At 42.5% G+C, this 17,098-nt stretch overlaps 1 protein-coding gene and 1 long non-coding RNA gene across 2 annotated transcripts in view; one reads left to right on the forward strand and one right to left on the reverse strand.

Moving 5' to 3' along the window:
• The window catches only part of LOC310995129 (leucine-rich repeat transmembrane neuronal protein 4-like), a gene marked incomplete at both ends in the record, with an annotated part of 94,610 nt that overhangs the window by 54,793 nt on the left and 22,719 nt on the right, over positions 1–17,098 (forward strand). The gene's annotated exons all lie outside the window — the stretch shown is intronic.
• LOC310995244 lies at positions 8,369–13,832 on the reverse strand. The gene is made up of 8 exons (XR_014595819.1): positions 13,737–13,832; positions 12,922–12,998; positions 12,730–12,819; positions 12,109–12,270; positions 11,713–11,780; positions 9,977–10,197; positions 9,629–9,733; positions 8,369–9,549 (listed from the first exon to the last, which is right to left on the reverse strand). It is a non-coding gene; the product is annotated as an uncharacterized lncRNA (long non-coding RNA).

A 17,098-nucleotide genomic window follows, 5' to 3' on the forward strand; every position in this document is an offset into this window, starting at 1 on the left:
ACATGAGGTAGTAAACCTAGCATGAAAGTGCACAATTTTAGCTGTGGGAGTAATACACCCAAACTAAGGTAGCTGTGGGGTAAGTTGATCAATTTGGCCAGGGGTAAGTTGAGCCACCTTTCCTATACAGTTAATGAATGTATTTTGGCTATATATGTCCAAATGATTAAATCAAGATTCTGTATGTTTGTGATTACAGTAAGTGTGTTCCTATAAACAGGAAAAGTTGTTTATAGTGTGCCAAACTTTACTTTCAAAGAAAAATATCTGGGATTCTTCCCAGGATGCGATGTAATCGCAAAACTCCCCAAATCTCAGTGAGTTGGTGGCTCAGCAGGAAGTCCCTGCAGTTTGTGTTCACCTGTAGCCTGGATCGGTGAAATATTAAGTAAAGGGGGAGGTAGGAGATGGATGGAAGGAAAGAAGGGGGGGTTGATCAATTTACCCCACTCCTATGGTCGGTAAGTTGAGTCACAAGACCACTTTTTTTGAACATGCTATATATTAAAAACTGTTATATTTACACTCATTCTGTTAATTTGTAGGGATGCAAAACATCCTGAAATATATGCAGATGTGTTAGTTAGCAACAAAACTATAATTGTCTTGATATAGTGATCCTGAATACAAAGGTGGCTCAACTTACCCCACTCTCCCCTAGTGCTGTTATTTGTCACTTTATTAAGTTTTAATATTTTTTCATGCAAGTACTAAACCGTTTAGATGCCCAATATGCGGTTAGTTTATCCAAATAAGTTTTCTCCAACGTTTTGGGAGTGAAGCTCCAGCTGGCAGCAGCAGCCCGGTCTGTGGAGCCAATCGGCCGGTCAACATGCGTCATTATCCCGGTGTAAGAAAGAGAGCCGATTAACTTACCCGCAGGTCTTTAGAGGCATACCGCCAGCTGGTTTCATTCTTTTTAGGAGATAAATATTGGTCTCATTGATTAGTTGTTGAATGTTTGTTTGAATGAAAAGTGAAACTTCATGTGTGAACTGCAGAAGAGCAGTGCTGCCTCGGGGCTCTGTATGTACACAAATCACCACCTATAGATCAATAAATACAGTAAATGTTTTACAATGAACAATCAGTCTATATTAAATCTAAAGAAATAAGTCTAATTTACAGAGGGAAATTCAGTGTGATGTGCTTGTTTTTTGTTGCACATCCGCAGCGCACAGCTCTGTAAAGTGTTCGAGAGAGAGAGAGTTGGTTCAAAGATCTTTGTAAAAAGGATGAACAGCAGGTCGAGTCCGATTAAGGAAAATGGTTTTCAGAGGTCATAGTTTGAGTACTCATTTAACAAAAGTCACAGTCTTCGTCCTATTACCAAAATACTTTTTCTTTTTTGCCTCATCCTAACCACAGACTGGGGTTCTAGATTATAACTTCGGCCTCTGGTGAGTCAGACATGCTCATTATATACCCACTATCCACCTCGAACACGTCCTGGTGACTCCAATGCCATTAACAAGAGCAAAGGCTTCATCCATTTAAAATAAAATGTCTCTGAATTTAATGCCATCGGAAAAGCAATTTAGTTGCATATGAGCATCATTTCTAGGAGACAGCATTGCCTGTTCACACATCACACTTTGCATATACACTATGCTCAGAATTACAATAGTCACCTATGAAGATTTGGAAACACATTAGTTTAATGTTCTGTAATGTGTTTCAGGGTTTTATAAAGGCCACGGTCCTCAGCCATCATTAATCAGTATGATAGATGGTTGAAACCCACCACCAGCATGTGCAACTTTGCACAAAGTAGTAAACAGACGGAAATAATTTCACGGCAAACACAATCACAAACACAGTGTAAGAAATCAGCACTGGGTAGCCGAGGTTGTGATTGTCCCCTGCGAGAGACAGAGAAAACAGATTTGCCAGTTCACCGTCTCTCTCCGGTCTTTTCCTCAAGCACACCCTGCATCTCGGAGATACTGCCCCTCACCCCCACTCCCTCTCCCTCCCCCCTCCCCTCACAGCTTTGAAGAGAGAGGGATGTCACACAGCCAACCACAGCGCTCACTTTGCATGTCCCCTGGCTAATTTCCCCTCCAGTCCCGTTCCACTTGACAGGCATTCCTCCAAAAACCATTTAGAAGAACACTTTCATTTTCCGCTCCCTCTCCCCTTTACCTCATCAGTTTTAAGGAACCATTAAGAGCTTAAGTGCAAGCAGGCGGAGAGAGATCTCGGTGAATATACAGTAGGTTTCATATTCCAGATTCAAGTAAAGTCATTCACCCTCATGCTTAACTTTCCTCCCCAAAATTCTTCCTTGTGGGCACAGAAACAGCAGCTTTTAATGTGTGCATCGTGAAATCCTCCCTGGTCTTAAATTATTAAATTCATCATTTCTGTGATCAAACAAGATAGAGTTTTAAAAGACTGAATTATTAAAAAAAAAAGATTTTTATGGTTAATAGAAAGCTTTCTGTTACTCTTAAATGGTGTTTCTGAACTCCCATCATGAGTGGGAGCAGGATGCCGCTCCTGACAGCCAATAAATGAACCGCTATTAATGACAACAAGAGGGAGGGGGTAATGAGGGCAAGATGTATGTTTTTCATTGGTCGCCTCAAGTGTTTTTCTGGCTGAGAAAACGAAAATAAAACAAAGTTCGTTTTTTGGTCGTTTAAAAGTGTGGATGCTGAGGATAAAGCCACACAGACAACAACGCGGGCGAGCCCCCTCAGTGAGAAGCGTTTCCACTTACTGAGTGCAACAACCTCTCAACTATCTCCGAGGTGCAATTTCATGCACTCTTCCTCGATTGCCGGGTCATCCTCAGAAGAACTCCTCCCCACAGAAGCTGTGCTGGGTGATGAAGCATGTACTAAAATGTTGTAAATGTGGCTCTTTACCCGAGGCGCTCCTCCCTATCGTATACGCAGCAATACAGTCACACACACTCAACACAAACCCCAATGAGCGGTGTATTATTAGCAGCATCTGCAGCCGAGTTTGGCCCTGCAGCTAAGACAAATAGGGATCTTCCTCTTTACTGGATATCACAACAAAAACACAGAGAGAGAGAGAAGATTCTGTGGCTGAAGTGTGTGTGTGTGTGTGTGTGTGTGTGTGTGTGTGTGTGTGTGTGTGTGTGTGTGTGTGTGTGTGTGTGTGTGTGTGTGTGTGTGTGTGTGTGTGTGTGTGTGTGTGTTTGTGTCTCAGACTGAAAAGGGGAAAACAGCTCAGTGGCACCTTATATAAAAGATCCACCCCCTCTATTGCCCTAAATTGAATTTTATAATCTCCTACCTGCCCCCCTTCTCCTTTTACCGCAGGCTTTGGCAGCCGCTGTATTCTTCATCCTCAGATAACAGTAGCATCAACCCACCCACCTTCACTTGTTCTGTTGAAAACACACAAACATTTCATTTATGCCCGAGTCTGTAGCTGCAAAGCTGGCACAAATATATACACAAAACTGTGCAGATACTGAATGGGAATAAGTGTAACTAGCGGAATCACAACATGACTACACTACTCACATAGTGTAATTAAAGTCAACTGCCTACACAAGCTTACACAATGTCTTCATAAAGCAGTGAACCTGCAGAGTGATGCTGTGACAGATGCTTTGAGGTTTGAATTTATTCTCATTGTAAGAATTCTATGATGCTGAAAGAGAACAGTTGTAAAGCTAAAACAATCAGTAGATTAGATCAGTTGCCCTCGACATTGGGTCGTTGAGGGGGCTCCTGGGGGTCCCCATCAGGGAGATTGGAAATAGGGGGGGGGGGTTCCACCCATACAGTGAGGGCCACAATGACGCAATATGGCTAGTTTGCTCAAAGGTTTCTGAAATGAAACATCTACCACCAAACCTCTCATTGTCAATATCAGTCTAGTGCAGTGGTTCCCAGCCTTTTTTGGCTCGTGGCCCCATTTTGACATCACAAATTTCATGTGAGTGTGGCTGTCAATCAAGATGCGTCAGTTCAGATATTTTTATAACTGCATTTTATTTTAACTGGATTTATATTCAAGAAAGTGAAAGTATAGAATACTGTTGTTTAAGATTGTGTGTGGTGTTTTTTAATCATAAAGAAGAATACGTAGTTTATTTTTTAATCAGTAATTTTTTTTATTATCAATTACTAGACATTTCAGGCAACCCCATTTGAATTCCAGGCGACCCCATGTGGGGTCCCGACCCCAAGGTTGAAAAACACTGGTCTAGTGGTTGAAAAGTTTGGTGGTAGGTGAAAACGTTTGAGAGCCACTGGATGAGATGATTAACAGAAAAGTTTGCAGTTACTTTGACAATCAATCAACATTTTATTGTCAACATGACCGAGCTCCAGTTTCTTAATTTCAATGTTGTTTTTTGACTCGCCTCAGGCAGGCCTAAATATTTCCATAACACAAGACCAATTGAAACATCATGCACAATGATTTTATTCTCTATAGAGATGTAGGGGATCTCTGTAGAGAGGGACACAACACAGTCTAGTAGCTCAGGGTTGTTCCCACTGAGCAGTGGTTGCAGCCCCTTCTTGTACTCCATCCTACAGTATGCCTCTGGTTATTGCTTTCCCAGCCATAAGATGAGCTCACATGGGTAATAAAACAATCAGGGTGCAGTACTCAATAAATGTGTCCCTAAATGGTGTTATGTTAACCCCATTTGTAACTTTACAAATGTACAACACAGATCAGTCTCATTGGAGGTTATACAGAGTTCATCCTGTTACCTTCACCTTAAACAGAAGGTTCGCCATACCAGGGTCAGCCCTCTCTCCCTCTCTCTAAACGTTATTGAGGTTCGAGACCAAACTCTTTTCTGTTTGGGGTGATCAGCCTCTGTCTGACCTCGGCAGATGGACAAATCACTTACGGGATCCCTCTTCTGACACCAACTTGTTGTGGACATTTTTAGGTCTGCCTGAGGAGAGTCAAAAAACAAGACCATGAAACATCTTGCGCTTTATTCTCTATAGAGAAGTATAGAGAAGAGATCTCTATAGAGAGGGGCACAACACAGTCTAGTAGCTCAGGGTTGTGCCCACTGAGCAGTGGTTGCAGCCACTACTTGCCTCTGGTTATCTCATCCCCAGCCATAAGATGAGCTCACATGGGTATTAAAACATCAGGGTGCAGTGCTCAATGGATGTATGCCCCTACAGTTAACCCCATTTGTTGCTTAGCTTTAGGAATTTACAACACAGATCAGTCTCAGAGGAGGTTATACAGAGTTCATCCTGTTACCTTCACCTTAAACAGAAGTTCACCATACCAGGTACAATTGGTCAAAACTGACTCTTCTAACAGACTTTCCCAAAATAGGACTCCATCAAAACTTCCACTACAGTTGCACTGCTCTTTTTCATGTGACAGTCAGGAAATTGACTGAGTAAAAATGAAATTGAAATTCTAATTTGACATTTTTCTGACAGTTTATCAACCAAACCAAACAATCAAAAGGAAGAAAGAAAGAATCATTAGCCTGGGGACCCGTGTGTGTGTGTGTGTGTGTGTGTGTGTGTGTGTGCGTGCGTGCGTGCGTATGCCGGTACAATCGTGTCATATTACGTGCGCAGCTATCAACTGGACGTGTCACACCCGCGTGCTTTGACGCCTGTGCAGCAGACAGCGCCTGACGTGTAATGTAGTTTCCTCATTGACTTATAATGGCCCCCCGTTCACGCGCACGTTCACGCGTGATGGCTGCTGCACGCCGGTTATCACACTACGCGTAGTGACCACGTGTAACATTCATGCGTTTTTCAGCAAACGCACGCATTAACGCTCGCGTGAAGCTGATTGAACATTTTTGTCAGGCGCTCACGCGTACGCGGAAACGACGTGCGCAAACTGTGTCACGCGTGACAAGAAGCTGCGTTCGTATGAAGCAGATTGTGCACGTCTGTCTGTCACTGTTTGACTAATGTTGTTACGCGTTCACACGTGCGTGCGGTCGCAGACTCTATTGCTGCGCAGCCGGAAGTTGATCTGCCCGGTGTGCACCACTACGCGTAACGTGACGCGTAGTGTAACTTAGTTGTTCTGTGTTGCATTTTCATTTTCATCCAGTAGATGGTGCAATCGATCCAATACGAGATACAGATATAGCCTATAGGCTGTTGCATGACATGATTTATTTGTTCAATGAAGACAGAGAGAATAATCTGTGTCCCAGCTGGCCACAGCGGCCGGCCGGAGCCACTCTCTCCACACCTTGCGTCTGAGCCGCTGTGGACCGTGGTCGCCATCCCCGGGTCAAGCTGCTGCTCCGCCCCGCTGACCAGGCAGCTCACAGCGGCAGTGGCGGCTGCGGCGACGTCGCTCCCCGGTCCGGGACGGAGCGATCCGCTGTAGGAAGAGGCCGCTGCGAGCTGCCTGCTCCGCGGGGCGGATCAGCAGCGTGACCCGGGGAACTCTGGTGCACTGCAGGGATGGCATATGGACCACGGAGCTCCGGCCGGGGGGGGGGGGGGAGCGGACGCAAGCGGGGGGTGTGGAGAGAGTTGCTCCGGGACCTGGCCGCTGTGGAGCGAAGTTTCCAAATATCATAATAACAAAACAATAGAAAAGTCAAATACTTAATTTTCCACGTTATTCTGTTTTTGTTTTAAAACAGAATAACAGAAAAACAAAGTTGTTTTTTGTTGTACATTTTCACAGCTGTGTTTATTTTTTCACACAAGCTGATCGTTAACTAATCTTCCTCATGTACTGTTCTCCTCGCTCGTTCTCCTGATCCACCTGTTTGTGTACCTCTGTGTAGGCTCCACCGTGCCATGAGACAAACGTAGCGCAGTTTATTGTGTTTCACCGGCGAGGAGCTGTCATTACGCGCGACCATTACGCACGGCGATTCCCCTCATCTAAGCTGCCGATTAGAGTGCCCTGTGCCGGGAAGGGAGCCTGATGAAATCCCGGACTGTAGCCGAGGTCTGGGACTGGATCCCATGTGACTGAAAAGAGTAGAAAAGAACCATAAAGGGGCCGCTGCCACCTGCCAAATATGCCCGGGGTTGGAGACCTCAGGGTCGGGTTGAGTCTCTGAGAAGAGCTGGTCTATCACCCAGCCCCATGCAGCATTATTCCATAGGGTGGCGAACGTTACTGCAGCAGATCGTAATATAGCTATATTCCTCAAATAAAACAATCAGTCAGTATTCAATTAATAGCCTGGTCTCATATAATGGCGTTCAAGCCATATAAAATTAAATTAAAAACTATCTATTTCATAGGCTATTAATATAGGCTACAGTACAGTGGCTATAACTCAATTCACTGGGCTTTTATTTTGAAGTTCAGACACTTCCAGGCTGTCATCGGCGTTAATGCAGGAGTGAAGCTGACCACCTCACCCTCTGCTTCAGAGAGGGACAGCCTGTCCGGAGCCCGGTTGGGACCGGAGACGGGCCGCAGAACACGCTGTGAACATGATCTGACTGAATGGAAGCAAGCGAAGCGCTACAGCAGCGGAGACAGAGAGCCAGGCAGCGAGGAGATGAGGAAGATTAACTAATTAACGATCAGCTTGTCACTCATATGTAAAAATAAACACAGCTGTGAAAATGTATCCATGTGCTCAAAACACAACATTTACAAAGAAAGAAAAAAAGATTTTATAGGCCATTAATCAACAGTCTGTGGCTATAACGCAATTCACTGGGATTTTATTTTGAAGTTCCGACACTTCCGGTCTTAATGTGTTGTTTAAGATCAAAATCGAAAAGGCAATCAAAATTTGACCATAATTTGATTTTGGTTTTTTTTCGTTGTAAAAACAAAAAACAAAAAAACAAAAAAAACAGCCTGAATTGTGGTTTTTTTGGTTTTTGATTTGAAACGGAAAACCAAATTACCAGCTGACTTTCGTTTTCTGACAGTTTGGTTTAAGGAAAAATCAAACTAACGAAACGTACACGGACCCAGCTGGAGATGTGCGTTAGGTTTGTGCACCTGAATAGCTGCACAGAGGCTGCAACACTGTCCCGGCCAATTTTTTTTTTTTTTTTTTTTTTTTACACTTTATTAATAATTATATAGGTACTGTAACAAAACTGTCGAGCCATCAGGAAGGTTGAAATTGAAATATGCAGAATCAGTGTCAACCATGGAGCATAAAAAGACATGACATCACTGAGCCTCCTCCTGTCCTAATATAATTATCTCATGGGTCTTTTGTGGTGGCAAAAAGTTTTCTATCCATTCAGTAAGGAATGAGCCTGGCTCACAGCTGAGCAACACATATCACAAGGTGAGGAGAAGTTCTGTTTAAATACCAGAATTTTCCATCACACAACTCTTTAGGCAGAGGCCGTACAGGGCCGTTTCAAACAATCTGACTGTGCTCATAGGCAGGACTGCTGTTCTATGTAAGGCTAAGCAGTAGTACTAGTAGTAGTAATTTATTTGTCCCCGTAGGGAAATTGAGTTGCAGCAGATCACACGCTTGACATTTCATCTAGCAAGTTTATTTCTTGATTGATGCACCTTTTCTATAACTTAACATTGGGAATTGTGTGAAAGGTTACAGAGGGACTTCTGAAATCAATGCCTGTATGGCCTCAAAATTAACTGAATTTGTCCAAATCGTAGCAGTAACCTTAATCAGTTGACTCAAAGCATGTTGTAAAATATTGACTGGGTGTGTGAGGGATTATGGTGGATCAACGCAATGGGTTGTTTAAAACAATGCCACAAACACAGGGGATCCAGTTCATCGTATTTATTGTTTAGCTGGTTGGTTTCTGATGAAAAGGAAAAGGAAAGAACAGCAAAATATTAGTCCACAACCCACACAACTCAAATATTCAGATCAATTAACAACTAAACAAAGTGTACTTAATCTTGGTAAGCATAACTCACACTTAATAAAGAGTAGACGTTAGTGGTGGCATGGCATTTAAATGACCTCATGGTTTTTGTGGCCTGGCCTGGCTTAGAGGATTCACTTATCAATTATGCTGTTGTGACTGATCAACTGTATCCTATAATAAAAAACAAGATTTGATCCTGATGGGAGTGCTTTCTTCCAGCTGACCCAATCCACAAGGGAATGAGGTGTAACTTATATTCTATAGCCTTCATGGTGATTGGTAGAAGACCAATGGGTTGTTTTGGACATGTTACACACTAGACAAGACTCTCCACCATCAAAATAACAATTAAGGAAATATCTGTTGATACAAATGTGTGTTGCAATTTATTAATATTCATATTAATGCTCACACTTACTGTATCTAAGCTACTAAATTTGTGTCTGCGTTTTCATTTAGCCTAAATCTAATAATAAAACTATATAACATGTCTATATAGACCCAGCTAGCAAAAGTTATGTGTAATTTAAAATATGTTTTCAATCAAAACAAGCTCTGTAAGTGCGAGGGGCTGTTTAAAACCAAGAAAGTGCTTGGAGACTGTAAAGAGCATTTAAAACAATATTTATTCACAGAAATTATAAAATGGGGTGTGGGGGGAAGGAGTCCGTAATTGTGGTAGCTTGGCAACACCGATCCTCCACGTCCACCGCTGGTCTTCCACTTGCACACTGTCCTCTGCCGGGCGCAGACTCGGAAGCTGTGAGGGAAACAAGATGGCAGTCACTGCATTTACACCCAACACGCCACTTCATTTACGTCCTAAGATTGTTACTCACATGATGGGGCAGAGTATCAACTGTTCACCGTCACCTCGGGCCAACACCACTCTCGTCGCTTGGCACCACTGCTGTCACACCATCCTCGGGCGTCGGCCTTGTACGCTGTTATGTGGGGGGAGAGACTTCAGTCACTGTACTTTTTACACACATTCACAATAACTTTCCACGGCCAGGGATCACTACTCCCACAACGGGGGCAGAGTAGGGATGTAACGGTAATGGTAATACCGCAATATCACAATAACAATAGTGTCTCAATATTATTGTGGACATGTAGAGAATGAAATGACGCAAATACTGTAGATTTTAATACCATTACATCCCTAGGGCAGAGTATAAACTCACATTTCACTTAGTCCGACAGTCAATGCCCGTCTGTTGACGACAGCTGTCGCTCTCTTTTTTCTCCTTTCCCCGTGGATCTCACACTCCTCTTCCTCTGTCTGCTCGCTGCAGGTGTAACTGGGTCGGTCTTCAGGCCTTGACCACTCTGCTGTGTTCTGGTGTAGAATCAGAAACTGGCAACTCTTGTCGAACTCTGGTTTAGCCCTGTCTCAACAACACACCTGACGTGAAAAAGGACAAGCTTAGTGTATATAAAATGGTGAAAACCAGACACAACGTTACAGGCAACACTAGTTTTGTAGGCTCTCAAAACTCAGTTCTACAGGTGCTTTTCACCAGTGTGACATGTGTCTGAGTGGATCTGCTGTTAAACTATAATGTAAAAGTTCCCAATCATGATTTGGGTTTAAGGATCGCATACAGTATCTCACAGATTGAGTACACCCCTCACATTTTTGTAAATATTTATTGTATCTTTTAATGGGACAACACTGTAGACATGACACTTTCATACAATGTAAAGTAGTCAGTGTACAGCTTGTATAACAGTGTAAATTTGCTGTCCCCTCAAAATAACTCAACATACAGCTATTAATAACAGGATCACAGGAGCGCTGCTGGTGTCCCTCAAACCACCGGTGCTCTTGCAAAGGGTAACAGATCAAAAACAGAAAAAAGTGCAGGCACTCCGGTTGGTTTGAAAAAGTTAAAAACCCTTTATTTTGAGTGCCTGCACTTTTTTCTGTTTTTGATACAGCTATTCATGTCTGAACCACTGGTGAAAATGTCCAAATTGTGCCCAAAATGTCATTTTTCATCACAGCCTCAACTGTCTTGGACATGGAGTTCACTAGAGCTTTACAGGTTGCCCCTGGTCCGAAAAACCATTTTTACTCTCGAAAGTGAATTTTTGTCAATCACAAGTTTCATGAGAATTGTGTTTAGACCAAAAGAGATTATTATAAATGTGTAGTATGCATCAGTTGAACCTTTTTGCATATGGGAAGTAATAAAGTCAATATGGTAACTGTGGGGTACATTGTGCCACCTGCCCCATACACTACATCAATGTATTTTTATATTTTTCCTTTTTTTAGTTCAGTTGAGAGAGACAGGAAATGGGGAGAGAGAGGGGGAATGACATGCAGGAAAGGACTGCCCGATGCGGGATTCGAACCGGGGCCGCCTGCAGTGAGGACTGTAGCCTCTACATATGGGGCATCTGTTCACTTGACGCTCCTAAATGAATGTATTTTGTCTTTACTTGTCCTGATTACTAAATCAGGATTCTGGATGTTTATGATTACAGTAAGTACGCTGCTGAAAACAAGCTGCTGTTTATGGTGAGCCATGTATTACTTTAAAAGAGAAAGATGAAGGATTCTTCCCAAGATGCAATGTAATCACAAAACTCCCCGAAGCTCAGTGAGTTGGTGGCTCAGCAGCAGGTCCCTGCAGTTTGTGTTCACCTGCCACCTGGACAGGTGGAATATGAAGTAAAGGGGGAGGTGGGAGCTGGTGGGGGTCGGGGGGGGGGGGGACTCAACTTAGATGCTCCTATGCTCAACTTGCCCAATTCTCCTCTGGTGAATGTGTATATTAAATGGTTCATGTAGCCTATATAAAACCCTGAAAAGATGAGAAGTGTTGGTAGAAGCCCTTGTAATATCTGCACACTAGTAAACAGTATTCCACTAAAAACAACAGAAACAACAACCACCACAAGGACAACTTACTTTAGTAATCCTTTGCCCCACAATCTTGGAATAAGGGAAGCTCTACAGGTTTATGTGGACGTCACAGTCTGGAAATGAGTGAAAGTTTGTAAGTTTAGCATAAAAGCACAAAAAGCTAAATTACTGAAATGACTAAAACACTTGTTTTGATAGAGACATCCATGAATGACGTGAATACAAATATTAATACTTAGAAAAGACTTACACTAATAATTTTTGAGCAATTCTTAATGTTAGTGATGCTATCTACATAATGGATGTGTGTGATACACCTGCCTGCCTGTACATGTGCATCCCTGTATACAAGATCTTGTTGTTAACAGATAAAGTACTAAATAACTTGGAGAGAAGAGTATAGTGTCAGTCAGCTGCAAGTGCTGAAACAGTTACAGTTACCTCTCACTTGATGCCATATGCCTTGGCATAAAGCACAGACAACAAGGACGTCATGGTGGTCAGGTGGCTGTATTCAGGCTGTATTAGGACCAGTACTTGCCAACTACGTCCATACAGAAGACTGGAGGACTTGAGAACATGGGATATGCGAAGATCTCTCCCCTGTAGGATTGCATACAGCATTAATAACAGTAATTGTTGGACTGATGGTGAAAATATATTAACAGTCACACAAAGAGTAGTAAGTAAAATTGCAGTTAAACTCTTATTGTCTTCTTTCAAAAAACAAACAAACAGAACAAAACCAAAAGAGCCCAATAGATAGGTTAATTCAACTGGGTTTTTGTTAGTCTGTGAAAGTGAGTTAGTGAAACCTTAATCAATTACACTGATTTCCATTCAAGTGTAGTACAGTTGTGAATAGATGAAGTGCAAAATAACTTGTAGAGAAGAGTATAGTGTGTCAGCTTAAACAGTGAAACATGTTGGTTGCATAGATTTAGGAGAATGTAGTTGAGGACTATCAACAAGAATAAGAATGTTATTATACGGTACTTGCCTGTACATATTTAGAGCACAAAGAATAATGCCATGATGGCATAACTCTTGTATGATACACACCTGCTCATCAAGGCTGGAGCGACTCCTCCTCGTTGTCCTCACCTTTGCTGCATTCAGCTGAGACCGACCACAGATGCCCTTTCCTGGTGCCTACATAGACAAAAAGTTTCTAATGTTATTTTAAAAATAAACTTTCAAGTAGTACAAGAAGTTCAATGAGAATCTATGTGGAAAATACACAAAAACACTTACTGCACATGCTTGGCCCTCATTTGGAAGTCATCATCATTGCAGAGAAGCACCCGTCAAAGTAGCCCCCTTCCTCAGAGCTGGAGAAAATAAAAAATAAAAACAGTACATTGGTCACACATGTCCATTTATGTCCATCTTAGTTGAATGAACCCAAACATGTTGCAAAAATGTTGCATTTTGTTGTTATTGTGTGTCTCCTGCACCCACTCCCCATTTAACTAACTAACGCAAGCCAAAATAGTTTTGGCTCACTGAAAGATGACGCGGGAATCACGTGACCCGTGGGAATTTCCAACATGTATCATCCTCTATTCTGCGCACAACTTGTCCACCTTGAAGGAGCTTATCACCCACCCACTCCATGAAACTCTGGTAAAACGGTGTTCAAACACACATTGCCAGTCTGTTGACAGAATAATTGAAAATACACTTATATGTAGAATTAAAAGGTGGTAATTGTAAATATTGCATAAGCCAGCCCACCCTGGCATACTCCATTTTCTGCCAGCATCCATATGAAGTTTAGGAGAGAGTTCTCAGGTGGTGTTATGTTGCGTGTGTTGGAAATATGATTGGTAAGAGCACCACCACCGGTGTGATGCTGCACTGAGCTAATTTAAGGTGGTACTGTGGCTTAAATCAGGCCCTGTGAAAATCACATTCTAAATGAAGTATTATGGTGATGTTGAGGTGTGCAGGCCTACGACTACAACTACTACAGACTTCAGAAAGCTTCTTGGACTGGTACATCCGCATAGAAATCCTAACATGATGTTTTTCTACCAAAATTAGAATAATGATGCACAATTACATACCAAATCCTGGCTCTTGTTCATCAAGCATCTCCACACCGTTCTCCTCAAGGACACAGAGATGATCATCACGTTTTCTCCATCGTGGCAGGTCTGATGCCTTTGTCCTCTTTTTTGACCTAAAAAAAAACACACACAATATAATCAAAGTAATGCAGTTAACCACACAGACTTCCTGCACAAATGCATCATAATATCTGATCCCCATGCATGGAATAAGATATTTAAATTACCTTTGTGTCAGGCTCTTCGTTTTACTGAGCGTCTCATCGAACTCAGCTTCAGCTGTAGCCACTGTATTATCTGTAACCTGTAAAACAGTGAGAAAAGTACAGTGAGGGCTGGGCATGTAGCATTAATGTTAGCCTAGCTATGTTAACGTTAGCCTAATCATTAAAATCTACATCAAACAGTGCAGCTAGTAAAGTCAGCCAGTTTAACAACTTTGATCAACCACAAACAGTTTGTGGTTGACGACATTGGCTGTTTTTGGAGGTAAAATAGCTTTAACTGTTAATTATTTAATCACAGTTTTCCATGTTGTTTGTTTACCTGAACGGGGGCTGCCTGTCGGTGAGACGATGACGGACTTGCCGGAAGCTACGTCAGTCACAATGAAATCAGCTGATCGTTCACTGTAACCATAGCAACGATGGAACTCTGAGCAATCTTCGTAATAACTAACAAACGAAATACACATTAACTGAATAAATATAACGTTAATGATTAAAATAATGCAGCAAACGTTACCACAATAATGAAAAAAAACAACAACCACGACAGCAACTACAAGCTGAAAAAATCTTCGTCAAAACGAAAAAAGTATAAGCCCATAGGTCGTCAGCTGCCTTGAATGGTTACAAAGTTATAGCTAAAAATCTGTTTTTTTTCTCTTCTGGATATCCATTTCATTCGCACTTTCGGGAACCTCCAGCACCCACAGCATGCATGGATGTATTGGTCTTTTCCTTTCTCCTTTTCCTTCTCCTTTTCCTCCTCCTTCTGCTGCTTCTTCTTCTCGTCCGGCAGGCAAAGTCTGGCTCACTGCTGCCTCCCCTGGTTGACTAAAATGAAAAGGCCAACTACATTACACGTCAAGTTACGCGGAGTGGTGCGCACGGTGCAGATCAACTTCCTGCTGCGCAGCAACAACATCTGCGACCGCACGTACGTGTGAACGCGTAACATAATTTGTCAAACAGTGACTGACAGACGTGCACACGCTGCTTCATACGTACGCCGCTTTTGTCACGCGTGAAATACAACCTGCGCGTAACAACGCACGCACGCACGCACGCGTAACAAAGTAACCATGCGTGCACACACACGTCGCTGTGCGTCTTTCCAGTTGTTTTGACTTTGATTTCACCTCATAGCGTGCGTGCGTGCGTGCGTGCGTGCGTGCGTGCGTGTGTGTGTGTGGCAGCTGTGGAATATACTGATTTTAGATTCACATCATAGCAGCAAATTTGCACAAAAACTGACAGCTTCCAGTCTAATTGTCTAGTTGGGCTGAATCTGAATATGATGGACATAGATAATGTTTCTTTTTATTTCAACCGTTTTAGCAGTGCTGTTTGAAGACTGTGGCACTTTGTTGATATTTTCTGTCAGAAATGAATAAAAAATTCATTTATAATGATAAGAAATCCAACATCCTGGTGACCTGTAAACTCTATGTGGAGAGATAGATCTGCAGCAGCAGCGACGGAGCCAGTGTGAACACTTGTGCTTCTCTGTAGCAGCTTAGTGATATCTATACCACCACACTCACACCAAATATCTGTGTGTCCCTGTGGTCCCAGGATAATAGTTAGTTACAGTCCTGCTCCTTCGTGTTTGGAATATATAGCACACAACCCGACCCAGGTTCTCCTCCAGATAGATAGATGGAGCTGGTATCCAGTGTTTTATTCTCTTTAGAATAACATTTCCTCACAATGGAGACACACAGTGTGCCTCTAGTTAGTTGAATTGCTGCTATAACACCATGGTGAAGATACCAACCTTTCTCTAGCCTCATGTTGCCTTTCCCTATTGTGTTAATAATTCTTTTTTCACAAATGCAAACGTGATTTGCTTTTTATTTACACCATCTTGCGATCGGTGGGTAATGTGAAATCAGGCAAGATGTAGCATGAAATCGCTTGGATCAAGTTGGATGCAGAGAGAGCGTGACTCAAAGGGGGCCTGGAGTAATAACACAAGCGCTCGGTTTATGAAGGGCGAGGACAGAGCCGCCTTGGCCGGGTGTACGGCACTTCATGACTCTTGAAACAGCGAGGAGGTGCATAAGAGCCCCTTAAATGCTCCGTCATTTCTTCATGAGAGTCAGTTAGAAGTATAATGTGATTTCTCTGACAACACTGGCACAGGTTTTTGTTTGTGCTCCAGGTCTGTTGAGGAAAAACACGTCCATTCAAAAGGAGTTAGAGAATATTTGCTTCTTCTCATCAGAGACTTGCCGGGTCTTTTGATTTCAACTTTTTGCTTTGCCCTTGTCACTTTTAAATACTTTGTTTGTGTCTTCAGTTCCTCATCCAAATTCAAGATTTATCAAACTTATATTATTGTACTGTACTTTATGGCTTTGTCTTGCCTTGATCTTTTGCTGTAAGTTGCCTCTTGTGCTGAAAATATACTGTATTTGCCGTATGTTTTCTTCCCTCGTCGTCACATTAATTTTAATTTCACAAGGCGCGGGCTCTTTCTCTGCAAATGTTTGAATTATTAAAGTGTGGTTTTCAGAGGGGAGCAGAGACATTTGTGGAGATCACATATTTTTTAATAGTGCCCTATAGGCATGGTGTTCACTTGCTGGAATCAGGCGGCAGCCACAGCCACAGCCACCCACAGAGGCCACTCCTTTTAGCAGAACACAGTAACGCTGCCTCAAGTTGTTCTTACACTTGCGTGACCTGTTAGTTTGAAAAGTTTACATCGCATGCACTTGTCATGAGATGGAGAAGTGTGGAGAAGTTCATCGAGTTCTGACCATCCACTGGATCTTTGCAACTGGAAACTGTTTCATTATTGTCCGCAGACAGATATGCAACCAGGCAATCTAATACACAACCTTTCACAAGACTTTGATTGGATTAAGTAATGTCACATGCCAGTGGCGTGCGGTGACTTTTACAGATAGGCAAGCAGAGCTGAAAAATCAACTACCCCCGAGTCCTAATGTGCAATTTAGCCGTTTACTACACTGACAAGAAAAATGGATTGGACTAAAACACAGCATTACAGTAGTGGTGAGCCCATCTTAAAAAAAATCTGGGCCTGGACATCTTCTCCTTTCTCCTCCATGGCTTGAGAAGTTTCATTAAGATTCCTTTGCACTTAAGGTAAATGAATCACTTGTG

The sequence above is a fragment of the Trachurus trachurus genome (assembly GCF_905171665.1).
Source record: "Trachurus trachurus genome assembly, chromosome: 12".
Lineage (NCBI taxonomy): Eukaryota > Metazoa > Chordata > Actinopteri > Carangiformes > Carangidae > Trachurus > Trachurus trachurus.